This window comes from Equus quagga, chromosome 9 (genome assembly GCF_021613505.1).
Source record: "Equus quagga isolate Etosha38 chromosome 9, UCLA_HA_Equagga_1.0, whole genome shotgun sequence".
Classification (NCBI taxonomy): domain Eukaryota; kingdom Metazoa; phylum Chordata; class Mammalia; order Perissodactyla; family Equidae; genus Equus; species Equus quagga.
Window position 1 is genome coordinate 62,096,219 of NC_060275.1, and position 11,321 is coordinate 62,107,539.

Here is an 11,321-nt window from a genome sequence, read left to right on the forward strand (position 1 = left end):
TCTTGCTTTGTTTCTTTTCCTTTTCCTTTTCTCGCCCCTATCCCTCCCACCCCCACCCCCACCCCCCATCAAACAGGAGGCTTATCCCGTAGCCAGGAGCGTTTCCTGCCTGGCAGCCAGAAGGGAGAGAGAGAAACCCTGCCTTGGGAGCCCGGGCCGGGAAGGGGAGGGGCGGGTCTAAACGTGTGGCCCGGGGAAGTGAGGAAGACGGTGTGACACTCTCCCACTTGAGCATCCGCATCAAAAATTGAAGGACCGGATTACGTTGCTGTTTACTTAGTCAAATTACAATAAACTTGATTTCCTTTCGAGCAGGTAATTCCGTCTTACAGCAAGCGGATCACTTCCCTCCCCGCTCTCAGTGCCACAACAACCAGACTCTGACCTCACTCCCACATCCCTTTCCTCCTCCCAGGCCTGATCAAATTAACAGATACCGCTTTCAGCTTGTCTGAGAATTCGACGATTATTATGGGCTGAATGCATGTTACTTCCAGAGGCGGGCGGAGGTGGGTCAGGGAGGCAGATAAAAGGGGGCGTGGCCAGAAATTTGGAGTCCGAAGCCGTCTTTTCCTGTAGCACAAATGGAAAGAGCACATTCTTTTAACCGATTACACAGGGAAGCGGAAGTGTGCTAGGCAGAGGCCCCCAGTGACTGTCTCCCACACCCGGATGAGCTGGTTCACCTGCTGTCTCTCACACTGCCTTGGGAGGTAGGTGCGGTGGAAAGAAAAGTTAGTTCACCCCTCACTGCTAACTTAACATCTGGGAATCTTGTCTGCCTCTGTGAGACGGGGAAACTAGTATCTGCTCCTGGGGGCAAAAGCACCAGGTACAGGCCAGATCTCAAGAAACGCGGGCTCTCTCTGCTGCTGCCTCACCTCCGGCAAGAAGGGGACATTTGCTGTCACTGCACTTTCAGGGTTTAGGAAAACAAAAATATTTTCGTCCAAAATGCTGTTTAGAAAACTTTTTGTTGATTAAAGGGGTAGGATAATAATGACTAACATTTACTAAAATACTCAGTATGTGTTGGATCCTGTACATTAGCTCTTTAAACAACTCTTATGAGCTAGGCAATATTATTATCCCAATTTTATGAATGAACTTATCAAACATCAGTGTATGGAATTCAAACATATTATTTATTCATACAAAGAATGTTTCATTCTCCAAAAATTTCAGATACAAAGAGGCATCTGTTCACCTACTGTTTAATGCCAAATACATTAAAACTAAGATACTTTCTTAAAATGTGAAATAAAGAAATAGTATAAGTGTTGATGATACATGTCAACAATGCCTCATCTAAAACCTTGGGACTAGATAGATTTCAGAACTTATAAGTATTGTTTAGTGTTAAAGGCGATTTGGAGCCTGTACCATTTCACATGGAGCACTCTCCATGCGGTGCAGGTTGGGACAGCACCCTGTAATCACACGTATTATTCACTCAGCAAAAAGAACTGACCCTAATGGAACAAATAGAGTCTATTAATAGCCTCACATTTATTCAGGTCAGGTTTGTCACCAAACAAGTTTTGGCAGCAAGCTTTTTAAAGGTGTGTCATTTTCGCAGTTTTGAATTTGGGGGTTACCATAAGGAACCGAGGTGGCGCAACTTTTTCTGGGCCTGGAATCGTTCCGTGGCGTTTCTCTTTTTCTCAACTACAGACTCACAATTTTAAACACCTGCAGGGTACGTCCTTGAAAGTACTTTGGCCTCCAGATGTCCAGCACTGCAGAGTGGCCCCTCATGCCGGCCCTGGCCGCTCTCCTCTTTCTCTTGTGTGTGTGTGTGTGTGTGTGTGTGTGTGTGTGTGTGTGTTCGCAGTTTAGACACCCTGGAGTCACGGTGACTCCTGCCTCCAGTCAATTCTCAAATCTGTCGTTTCCTTCTCAAAATGTCTCCCTTCTGTGTCACTGCTGCTGCCTCTGTTCCGCATCACCTTCTCCGGCCTGGGTGATGGCGCTCCTCCCTTGACTTAGATGACTTTCAAGCACCTTCCTCTTAAACCCTCGTCCACTTCCAAGTGCTGGTAGCGGGATTTTCCTGGAACGTGGGGCTCCGCCTTCTCCAGGGCCTCCGCTGTGACCCACTTGCTGGAAAATTATGTGCAAACTCCTTGGAAGAGCTTCTCATTCGTCTATCTTGATCACTGAATACTTTTTCACTCCCCACCGTGTGCCGCTCTGACCAGCCTGTCCACTCGGACTTTGCCTTTGCTCCTGGCTGTCATTTTCCATCCGGAAATCCTTAGAAACCCTGTACCTACCCCACAAAGACTTCTCAGGTGTTCCTAATTCAGAGTAACACCACCTGCTGCCCTGCTGTGGACATTACTCTTCCCTGTGTTATAGGAACAATCTCATTCGGCTGTGTAGTTAAAGCTTAGTCAGCCAGAACTGTGCGCCGTGCTCGCACTCCGCTCCCGTGCCCACGTCACACACAGAATAGATCATAGGGGTTATTTCCACTGAGCCCAGATGTGGCCACAAAATCCTTCTCAAAGCAGAACCCCCAGGAGCAAGATAACTTTCAGAGAAAACTATTTCCTAACCCAGGATTGTATTACTATTTTCCAACAAGTTAGCGTCTTCTCCTAAATTTTAAGCTACTAGAAAGGCTGGTGTCATGGTTTTGTCTTCATATCCCAGAGCCTGTAGAGTTTTGCAACGTAGCCAATCAATAAGGAATATTTGTTGAATGAAGGAACAAATGAATCAATGAGTGAGCCAGCACTTGTCAGTGCAGTAGTTCCAACCTTTCGGGGAGCCAAGGAATTATGATAAATGTTTCATGAGTCTATGTGACACTGCAAACTACAAAAAATGTTTCACATATATGTATTAATATTTTTCACGTGTGTGTTAATGCTGTTGACTTAGCAAAATATAACTCTTTAAGCATTCTTGAGTTTTCAGGTTTCAGAAAGATGGTAGAGTGCATATATTGGATATAATAGAATATGATGTGCAGGGAGGGTGTTTGCCTCTTGCCCTCCAGATCCACTTGTCACCCCCACTGCCCTGCTAGGTGCCCAGTGGCTCACCTTCTGATCTGCATCTGTGAGCTCCCTTGCCTCTGGGCTCAGGTAAGAGGTGACCAAAGAGAGGTGCCAGCAGGAGCCAGAGGGCAGGGGGGCAGGTTGGGTGTTATTTCCCAGGCGTCTTCTCTGCTGTTTGCTGCTGGCTGGTTCCTTCTACCTAAAGCCACCGCTCCTGACTGCAGCCGTCTCCCTTGCTGCTCTCTCTGGGTTCCAGAATCTCGACCTCTGCCAGGCCCTTCAGACCTGGGGGGAGTGGCAGCTTCTGTTCATCAAGCAACCCTCCTTTGGCCCTCCTGCACCGTGCCTGCCGGCCCCTCAGCCCATCCACACCTTGCAGACGGTCCCTTTAGTCAACTCTCCTCGTTCACCTGCGCTGAGTGCCCAGCTGTCCTGCTGAGCCCCTGACTGAGGCGGACCCCCCTGAGGCCTGGGCAGGGTTCTGTAAATAAACACACTGGCGGACTTCAGTGAACAGTACAAACACGCACAACGCGAGGGAAGAATACGCACAATAAAGGGCTTCGTGGCAGTTCAGGCGTTTTGTCACCAAATAGGTTCAGATCTGAACAAGTTTTGCAGTCAAATGAGTTCTGAAAAGTCCTTGAGCTCTGTGAGCTTTTTGGACTTTGGAAGTATAGATATGGGACTGTGGACCTGATAGAGTCTGCTAACTTTTTTGGCATGCTGGGAACCACCAGGCAGAGGGTGACAGCACAAGACCGTGACAGCTAGCTGGGCAGCTGAGTAACTGGGGACCCTGGGAAAGAGCCTCCATCTGGAAACTGGGTTGATAAATTGCCCCTATGGTGGACAGTGGATATTCAGGGCAGAGAAATAGCATTTTCAGTTTATTTAGAGTAGGAGCAATGGTAGAGGGAAAATTCTGGTTTCCTGCTCTGTACTGCTCTGATGTCACTGCAGCGCCGAGCACGGGACTGAGAACGGGAGGCCTGGCTGTCAGCACCAACTCTGCCACCAACAGAACACGGGGCCAAACAAGTGACTGCACTGCAGACCTGTTTCTTCACCCGTGAAAGAACTGAGACAGTCTGCATTTGTTGACAACTTACCACGTGCCTGGTCCTGTTCCAGGCGTCAGAACCTCAACTCATGAAATGCTCACAGCAGCCTTCTGAGGTAAGCATTACTGTTAGCATCTGCATCTGACAGTGGAAGAAACTGGCTGTAGCAACTTGCCCAAGGCCACCCACGCTAGGGTGTGGCAAAGCTGGGATTCAAACCCTGGCCCTATAAATATCATATTTCTCCTTCATAAAAGGTTTGCTGAGATTAAACATATATTCCACCTTTACAATGTAATGAAATGGGTAGGAATTACGTTTCTTTGTCGCAGCCTCCTGTAAACCTGTTTAGCCTATTGGAAGATAGATATCATTAGCAGATAATACTGATGAAGAAAACAGTAATAAATGAAGGAGTTACATGTATTCTAAGTGCACAATACTAAGGTAGTTCAAAATTTATATATATATTTATTATTTATATAATAATATATATGATCATGTATATTATATTATATATAAGAGCAGTTCATTAATTGCTCTTAGAACACGTTGAAGGTTGATTAGTATTTCGTTCCGCCTTGTACAGTTGTCAGCGGCCACACGTAAAGAACGTCTTAGAAAGCAGTGACGTGAGTGAAGCGTGGGTGCACGAGGACCCCACAGACAGAGGAGGCGGAGCCAGAGGCCAGACAGGCAGGCAGAGCTGAGTGTGAATTTGAATTAGGAATGTGCTGCTTACTCTCTGTGTTACATTAATCTCTCTCCGTTTCAGTTTCCTAATTTGAAAAGTGGGGAATTTCCTCAAAGAGTTGATGGGAAGATAAAATGAGATAGCATCTTAAAACACCAATCATAGTGCTAGGCATATTGAAGACACTCAAAAGATGTTGGTTTCCTTCTCTCGTTTTTACTATCCCCTGACACCTGTCCTCTACCTCAGCCTCTCTAGAAGCATCATTTGAGTTCAACCTTCAAAAGCAAACAACCGGACCTTAGGAATTTCAAAGGCATTTGATAACCTTTACTGAGAGATGAGTCAGACTCAATTCACAAAATGAAACTTACCCGGGAAAGTCTCACAAACTCTGGCCCCTGAGTGTAAGTGACCCGCAGTAAGTATCAAGAAGTGTGGAGATAGTTCAACGTATTCAACCCCACCAGCAAAGGCAAGAAAACAGAGCATTTGTGCAAAACCGCTACATGGACCAAAGTGCCTCTTGTGGCCTTGGCTGCTTATATGGCAGAACCGCTGCCAGGGTAATTGTTTAATACCTAACGGGGACAGCTGCAGCCGCAGGAGCCTTTGCAGCCGCTGACGCCCTTCTCTCAGCGAGAGGGTTTGAAGTTACATGGTCACTGACCCTGTCTTGCAGGAAATGAAGGTATGGTTCTTACCTACCGAGGGGAATATGTTAATTCTGTCAAAACTCCTCTTTACATATATTTACCACTTCCCCCAAAACCCTCTAGAAAGACTGGGTAAAATTAGAGGGGATTAGTGCAAAACTGCATCTTAAAGAGGAAATACTTTAATGAGACGAGTACTTTAAAAGGTAATGTATAAATCCTTCAGCATTGGGTCAGCTGATAGATCTTGAATTGCTACCCTGAATATTTTTCAAAACTTATTGGCACTAATTAAATTTTATACATTTATTTTCTGAGCGCTTTCATGATGACACAGAATTTTTAGATTACTCTGATTTTCCTATTTCTGTCTCAGCATCCATTTTTAAAGAGATACCAGGGCCTGTTTGTCTCCAGTCACTGTTCTGTGTGCTGTGGTCAATTCGGTAATCAGGTTAAGCAGACCATGTCACCACGAGGGCCTGTCAGGCAGGTCAAGACATGTTATTCATGTGATGGACGTAATTGAGTCACTCGAACGACTTAGCTGAGTGACTTCTACAAATAAATTGAATCATTACTGACTGGAAATGAATCACTGCTAACAGGCTCCAGACGCGTGGGGAAATGGACAGACCAGCCACGGATGTGAAGCCTAGCATTTCGGAATACTTTCTGTAGTGCCGGGATTTGCAGTTAGACAAAGGCTTTGTTTACTCCTCCATCCACCCATCCAGCCATCCATCCCCAGAACCTGGCCATGAGTACCCACAACGCTAAGCTCCAGGAACATAGAAATGAATAAGGGCTTAAAAGCACAGTCTCTGCGAGGGGTAGAGGTAGGGGGTGGGCGTAGGAGGTCGTGGAAGAGCACGTCCCAGAGGAGGGAATGCTAGAGGTGGGGCTTAAAAGATGAATAACGATTGGCCAGCTTGGGCCTGGGGGTGGGCAGCGGTTGGGGGATGAGAAGAAGGGCATTCCAGAGAGAGATAATAGACTGCAGAAAAGGGCCTAGAGAAAAGAAACAATGCAGCACGTACAGGGAGGCAGCTTCACGTCAACTTTGCTGGAGAATAAGGTGGGAAGAAGAGAATGCTGGAGGTGAAGCTGGAGACAGAGGCAGTGGGGGTCTGAACGGTAGGTGAGGAGTTTAATTCAGGTGGGAAATCCACTGTAGGTGTCAAACAGGCAAGCACCAGAATCTACCTGTGCTTTCAGATGGTCCCCCGGGCTCTGCACAACCTGGTCTTCACTCAACTCTGCTCACCTCCTTCTCCTGTGCTCCCCAGCGTCCTCTGCAGAGGAGGGGACACTGGAGTCCAGGAAAGGAGAAAGCCAATTATAAATGGCCAGATGCTAAGCCCCAAATAGAATCCTAAGACAAAGTCCAAGATGGATTTTAACTTTTAAAACATTTTTTTGGTGAGGAAGATTGGCCCTGAGCTAACACCTGTTGCCCATCTTCCTCTTTTTGCTTGAGGGAGAGTAGCCCTGAGCTAACATCTGTTGCCAATCTTCCTTTTTTTGCTTGAGGAAGACTGTCCCTGAGCTAACACCCATGCCAATCTTCCTCTATTTTTGTATGTGGGATGCCACCACAGCCAGTGAGCGGTATGTAGGTCCGCACCCGGGAGTCAAATTCTCAAGCTCGAACTTAACCACTGTGCCACTGGGCAGCCCCGAGATGGATTTTAAACAGCTGTTGAGAAGAAGTTTAGCTTAATGAATTACCTAAGTGCCTCTGAGGGGAAGCTGATAAAAGGACGCCATGAATCCCCTCTCTCTGTCACCAGCTCATTATTACAGATCAGTTACCTGGATCGTTAACAGTCAGCCTGGGCAGTCCAGACCGCCTGACCTGGAACGTGAGGCAATGAGCACAGTAGGTTCCCGCTGAGGTGATGAGGGGAACACACAACAGTGAGACGTTGGGGAGAGATGTGGCATGCAGGGCTACCAGCGAGGAGGGAAGATTTATTGTGAGGGGTCTCCGGTTGCAAACCACAGAAACATTTCTGATTCTGAAACAAGGAAGAATGTTTCAGAAAGATGGTGGGCATATCAGAGGCTGGAAGGTCAAAGCTGAGAAACAAGGCTTAGAGGAGGAATGAGAACACAACTTGCCAGAATAGTCTCGCCAGGGTGCTTCTTATAAAATTAACCAATTTTAACTTTTCTCCCATCCTTGCTTCATTCTTCCTAGGATACAGAGTGCCAGAAGATTGCATCAGATTCACATATGCTTGTTTTCCACTGGGCAGTCCCTGGGTGTTAAAAGAGATGATCTAGCCGACATGGCTTTCAGGGACCCCTTGCCTTCTGTAATGGTAAGGCCGGCCCCCAAATCAGGCACCATATGGGGGGAAAGTCCCTACATTAACATCTGGGTGCTTTTAGGTAGCAGGAGTGGATGCTGAGATGCCAACACATGATCAGTGTTCACTAGAGCAAGATTTGGTGAAGGCTCAGGGAGGCAGAGCTGGCCTGAAAGCACTGACCAAGAAGCACACTGGGGTCAAGGGTGGCAAAGATATCCAAGAGCTGAGAAGGGCAGGCGTCTCTCAGAGAGTGAGATGAAGAACAGATACCCAGAGAAAGAATACGCTTGCCCGCCTTGTAGTTTTGGATATGCCCTGAATAAGGAGGGTCTTGTTTCCTGAAGTTTACAAATCAAATGGATCTGTGCTTTTGTGATGAGACTAGGAAGGTTCAAATCCATATCAGCTAATCAGCCCTTCAACATGCTCAGACTCACCATTCAATAAGACTTACACGACCTGAACTGAGTCAGCCGGGGCTGGCGATGTATAATTGAAAGCATACTTTTAAAGCAAGTTTATGCAATGGCTGGCTAAAGTGGTGTGGTAGGAGGAAGGAAGGGTTTGCAGGACAGACGCAGGAGTAAAGTCAGTCTCTTCCATTTAGTGCCGTAGGACTATGAGCCTTTACTTCATCTCTCTGGCATCTGATTTTTTTCATCTATAAAGTAAGATGATATTATCTACCATACAGAGTTGTTGGCCAGGATTTAAAAAGGATAATTGTAAAACGGTGTGTACAGAACGCTCGACAAACATGTGTTCCTTTTATTATGCTATGTGTTCAAGAAATCGTTATTTTACCTTCTACTTTGTTAACAATACCTATTTGAAGTTCCAAGGGAATTCAATAAACTCGACCATTATTAGTTAGCTAAGAAAGATATTTCAGTACACTCCAAAGACTATAAATATTTCTACAAAAAGGATCACGATTGTGTTAACAGAGCTACGTTTTGAAACTGAGCGGGCGTAGGTAGATAGCAGGAAATCAATGCTTGTCAGTTGAAACATTAATCAGTGATGTGTCTAGTTATTACTGATAATTATCCAGCTCAAAAAAGTTTCAGTAACCCTGAATGCCTTGGCGTCAACGGGCCGGAATATTGGCAGGCCCTGCGGAGGAAGGCTTACGCACGGCACTGTTAGCACACTCACATAGCATCTATACAAAGTAGGCTTAAACGACGAGTTCATGAATAAGGAGTCCACTCCTTCTCAGTCCCTCTTCTGCTCAGGTCTCAGTTTCTACATCTGCAAGTGTAAAATGAAACTACAGGGTGCTTTCTCAAAAAAAGTAGGAGGACTTGAACGTCATGGGAGAGGGATGCCCATGGGCCTCAGAACTAGAGAACAGGACACTGAGTCAATTATGCCCCTGGAGCTGTGCATGCAGCCCTGTCAGAATGGCTTTGAGGACGGGAGTGTAAGGCGAAATTAAACAATAGCTGTAGTAATAAGACGAGCTAGAGGGAGAGGACAGTCCTGATCTCTGTAGGTCACCTGCTGGCCATGAGACTATATACGTATATAACATTTATTTATACTTTCTCCTGCTCCCTTCCTCTGGGGCCTCCCCTGAGTGCCTTTGCACAGGAACCCTCCTTAGGCCATGTGGTTTGGATTGGCCACACCCAGCCTCCTGCCTCAGTGCTTGTCACATGACTCGGGTCTGGGTGCAGGAATGAGTATTTGACCAAAGCCGGGCCACTTCGCTGGGACCTCTGCTGTATCTTCATCACAAAAACTTGTCTTTCTCTGTAAGGGTAGTGGAGCCCTGAAGCTGCAAGCAGCCATCTTGCTACCATAAAGCTTGCATGATGCATCTTGAAGCCAAAGCGAAGCAAGCTGAGATGCTGGGGAGCCTGCTGAAAGCATCATTTGAATCTCTCTCTAAGGCGTGTCTGAAGCAAGGACTACCACTTCTTCTTTTGCTGCTTCAGCTAGTGTGAGTTGGGTTCTTGTTATTTGCAACTGCAGAATAATAACAATAGCCAGCAATCACATGGCATTTACCAGGTGTCACATGTTGTTCTAAGCACTTGACTCACTTAATTCTCACAACAACCCCATGAGGTGGGTAGCATTATTATCATTCTTTCCACATTGCAGAGGGGAAATGGGAGGCCAGAGAGGTTAACTCATCCTAGGCCACAGACCTAGAAAGGAGTGTAGGTGGGATTTAACATGGGTAATCTGGCACCAGGGTCCAGGATCTTAGCAACTACACCAGGCTGCCTCTTAATCTCCCAGACTAATACTGTGAACCTGGGCGAGTAACTCAACACCTCTGAACCTCCAGGGTGAGGAGTAAACATACACCATCAGAGTGAGCTCGCAGCGAATGGTGCTGATTGCCGTGTGTGTAATTATTTCCCAGCTTTATCCCATTTCCCTCATTCGGAGCGGCGCGTAGTGCCTGGACAAACGAGTTTACGTTTGCAGACAGCTTTGAGGATTTGGGATGGAAGCTGGTTCTAAGAATCATGATCGTCTGTTCCCTAAAGACGGGGAACAGTTTTGTTCCTTCTCCGGAGAAAGAATGAACCAGTTTAGACCTGATGACTTGATTGTGTCTGTCCCTGTTGCCAGCACATGTAGGAATAATCGGTCACTTGAGGCTTGGCTGTTCTTAAAAAATCGTCTCAAAGTGACTGAAAAGAGGCCTAAGATGATGAGATACTTGAGAAAGAATTATTATCCCTTAACCACAGGCTTCAAAGGATTTGGAATCCCTTTGTTCTGAGTTCATTTCAACTACTAATGGTGGGAAAGGAGAACATTTCCTAAATTGGATGAATTCCTGTTATCTACAAATCACAGATTGGATCGAAATGAAACATAATTCTAAAGGTAATTTGATTAGTAGCAATTTACCTTCGGGGAACTGCTGTCATTTAGAGTCTGCTTTTTTTATGATTTTTTTCCCTGCAGCTTCCCCACTCTTACTTGGATCTGTTCTCCTCTGCAGACACAGGACAAATGAGCCACTTCCCTCCTTTTGGCTAGTTTGCTCCTCCAGGTCCCCCTGGGGACGAGAACGTGCTCAGTGCTGAGGCTGTCCCTGGGGGAGTCACTTGACTGTGCTAAATGGAAAAAGCACCCCAACTAGCTCCCTAACTATAAACTACAGTATCAGGGGTTGGTGAGGTGTTCTGTTCATTCATGTATCTATTTACTCCTTGATTCACTTATTAAACATAAGTTTGTGATGTTGATAACAAGAAATGTGTTATACATTTCTTGAAAGCACATATGCCAGACACCATTCTGGGTTCTGGGAATACAAATGTAGTGAAACAACATTATGAAATTTATTCATATGCTTTCTTTTTTGTGTTTCTCATTGTGATATTCTTCCTATTCAGCCAGATATTACAGCTGCTTTCGTGTGGATTTTCCAGAGGAAGGGATCGTGAACAGACAGAAGTGAGGTAAGGTCTCGTGGCCAACAGGTGACAGAGCAGAGATCAGGACTGTCCTCTCCCTCCAACACAGGTTTTATTATTACAGCTATTGTTTAATTTCGCCTTACACTCCTGTCCTCAAAGCCATTCCGACAGGGCTGCATGCAGACACAG

General features: G+C 46.1%; 1 long non-coding RNA gene across 1 annotated transcript; it reads left to right on the forward strand.

Moving 5' to 3' along the window:
- Nucleotides 1-7,641: 7,641 nt before the first annotated feature.
- LOC124244508 (uncharacterized) lies at nucleotides 7,642-10,542 on the forward strand. Its single transcript, XR_006890038.1, has 3 exons — nucleotides 7,642-7,749; nucleotides 9,506-9,688; nucleotides 10,455-10,542. It is a non-coding gene; the product is annotated as an uncharacterized LOC124244508 (long non-coding RNA).
- Nucleotides 10,543-11,321: the final 779 nt, after the last annotated feature.